The sequence below is a fragment of the Penaeus vannamei genome, chromosome 20 (genome assembly GCF_042767895.1).
Source record: "Penaeus vannamei isolate JL-2024 chromosome 20, ASM4276789v1, whole genome shotgun sequence".
Taxonomy (NCBI): domain Eukaryota; kingdom Metazoa; phylum Arthropoda; class Malacostraca; order Decapoda; family Penaeidae; genus Penaeus; species Penaeus vannamei.
The window spans coordinates 8985803-8988302 of NC_091568.1; the positions used below are offsets into that span (position 1 = coordinate 8985803).

The 2500-nt window shown below is 42.1% G+C and overlaps 1 non-coding gene across 1 annotated transcript; it reads right to left on the reverse strand.

Annotated features, from left to right (window-relative positions):
• Positions 1–2414: 2414 nt before the first annotated feature.
• TRNAV-CAC (transfer RNA valine (anticodon CAC)) lies at positions 2415–2487 on the reverse strand. Its single transcript has one exon. It is a non-coding gene; the product is annotated as a tRNA-Val (tRNA).
• Positions 2488–2500: the final 13 nt, after the last annotated feature.

The following is a 2500-nucleotide window of genomic DNA, read 5'->3' on the forward strand; positions in this document are numbered from 1 at the left end:
AGAGAGAGAGAGAGAGGGAGGAGAAAAAGGGGAGGAAGGGGAAGGAGAAAGAGAGAGAGAGAGAGAGAGATGGGGGGGGAAGAAGTGGGGGAAAGAGAAGGAAACAGAAGAGAGAGACGGAGGGAGAGAGAGAAAGATGAGAGGTGGGGTAAGGAGAAGAAAACAGAGAGAAAGACAGAGGGAGAGAGAGGGAGAGAGAGAGAGGAGTGGGAGGGAGGAGTGGGAGAGATAGAGAGAGAGAGAGAGAGAGAGAGAGAGAGAGAGAGAGAGAGAGAGAGAGAGAGGAATAATAATAATAATAATAAAATTGTTCTTGCAGAGATATAGAGGAGGGAGAGAAGAAGGAAGGAAAGAAGGAAGGAAGGAGGGAGCGAAAGGACGACAATAATGATAATATACATATAGATAAATAAACTAGATAAATAGATAAATAAACTATAAGAGAGAGATGAGGCACATAGACGGAAAGAGACAGAGGGGTTGGAGGAAGTAAAGAAAGTGAGAGAGAGAGAGAGAGAGAGAGAGAGAGAGAGAGAGAGAGAGAGAGAGAGAGAGAGAGAGAGAGAGAGAGAGAGAGAGAGAGAGAGAGAGAGAGAGAGAGAGAGAGAGAGAGTGAGAGTGAGAGAGAGAGGTGGGGGGGAGAGGAGAAAAAGATAGATAAATATATAAATAGATACTCAGAAAAAGAGAAATGTCTATAGATAGACAAATAGACAGAGAGAGATGAGGCAGAGAGATATATGGAAAGAAAGAGAGAAATATATATAGAGAGAGAGGGAGGGAGAGGGGAGACATAGAGATGAAAGGCAGAGATAGATAGATAGATAGATAGATAGAGAGAGAGAGTGAGTGAGAGAGAAAGAGATAGAGAGAGAGAGAAATAGATAGACAGAGAAAGGGAGATGAAGTAGATAGATAGATGGAAAGAGAGATATAAATAAATCTTTTTTATTACAAAACAATTATTAGTGTTTTAGAATTATTAGTAATATCATTACTAGACAAATAGATAAATAACCTATAAGAGAGAGATGAGGCATAAAGATAGAAAGAGAAAGAGAGAGAGAGAGAGAGAGAGAGAGAGAGAGAGAGAGAGAGAGAGAGAGAGAGAGAGAGAGAGAGAGAGAGAGAGAGAGAGGGAGAGAGAAGGAAATAAATAAATAGATAAATAGACAGAGAGAAAGAGAGAGACGAGGTAGGAGAGATAAAAAGAGATTGAGAAAAAGAGAGAGAGAGAGAGAGAGGAGAGAGAGAGAGAGAGAGAGATAGAGAGAGAGAGAGAGAGAGAGAGAGAGAGAGAGAGAGAGAGAGAGAGAGGGACGGAGGGAGGTAGAGAAAAGGAGTTGGAGAGAGAGAGAGAGAGAGAGAGAGAGAGAGAGAGAGAGAGAGAGAGAGAGGGAGAGAGAGAGAGAGAGAGAGAGAGAGAGAGAGGGGGACGAGGGAGGCAGAGAAAGGGGTTCAGAGAGAGAGAAAGAGAGAGAGAGAGAGGAGCGAGAGACAGAGAGAGAGAGAGAGAGAGAGAGAGAGAGAGAGAGAGAGAGAGAGAGAGAGAGAGAGAGAGAGAGAGAGAGAGAGAGAGCAGAGGGAAGGAGAGTGAGAGAGGGGAGAGAGAGAGAGAGAGGAGAGAGAGAGAGAGAGATAGAGAGAGAGAGAAAGGATATAAATAAACATAAATAGAGACAGAGAAAGAGAGATGAGGTAGATTAAGAGATAGAAAGAGACGAGAGAGAGAGAGGGGACAGAGAGGAGAGAGATAGGGGGGGAGAGAAGAAAGGACAGAAGAAATAGATGAGACATAGAAAGAAAGAGAGAGAGAGTGGGGGGAGGGAGAGAAGGATGGAGAGATAGGGGGGGTGAGAGGGAGAGGAGGAAAGATAGATAGATCGAGAGAGAAGGAGGGAGGGAAGAAGAGGGATAGACAGAGAGAAAGGGAGGGAGCGACGGAGAGAGAGAAAGAGAGAACAAGAAAAAAATCATAAAGTTCATTAGGAAGGGAGTTATAGATGAAATAAACGGGTCACATCATTAGAAAGAGGTTCATGGTTTGACTTTGCATTTAAATATTTGATGTCATTAAAAGTTTAAAAGATGTTCCTTTGCTTTCATTTTAAAAGTATTCAGGTTGGAGATATTTCTTTTTGTGTGTGTATGATAGACAGAGAGATAGAGATAGATAGAAAGGGGGAAGGGAGGGAGGGAGGGAGAGAGAGAGAGAGAGAGATAAATAGATAGATAGACAGATAGATAGATAGAGTGAGAGAGAGAGAAAAAAAAAGATTGTCCATGCGTAAAAAAAAAAAAAAAAAAAAAAATAGAGAAAATAAATTGTGCATGCGTAAAAAAATCTTTTGAGAGATGAAAAAAATAGATTGTGCATGCGCAAAAAAAAAGGAAAATAAAATTACTTGACTGATTGCTCCCGCTCGGGATCGAACCGAGGACCCAGCGCGTGTGAAGCGCTCGTGATAACCATTACACCACAAGAACCTTTTCTTGAAGA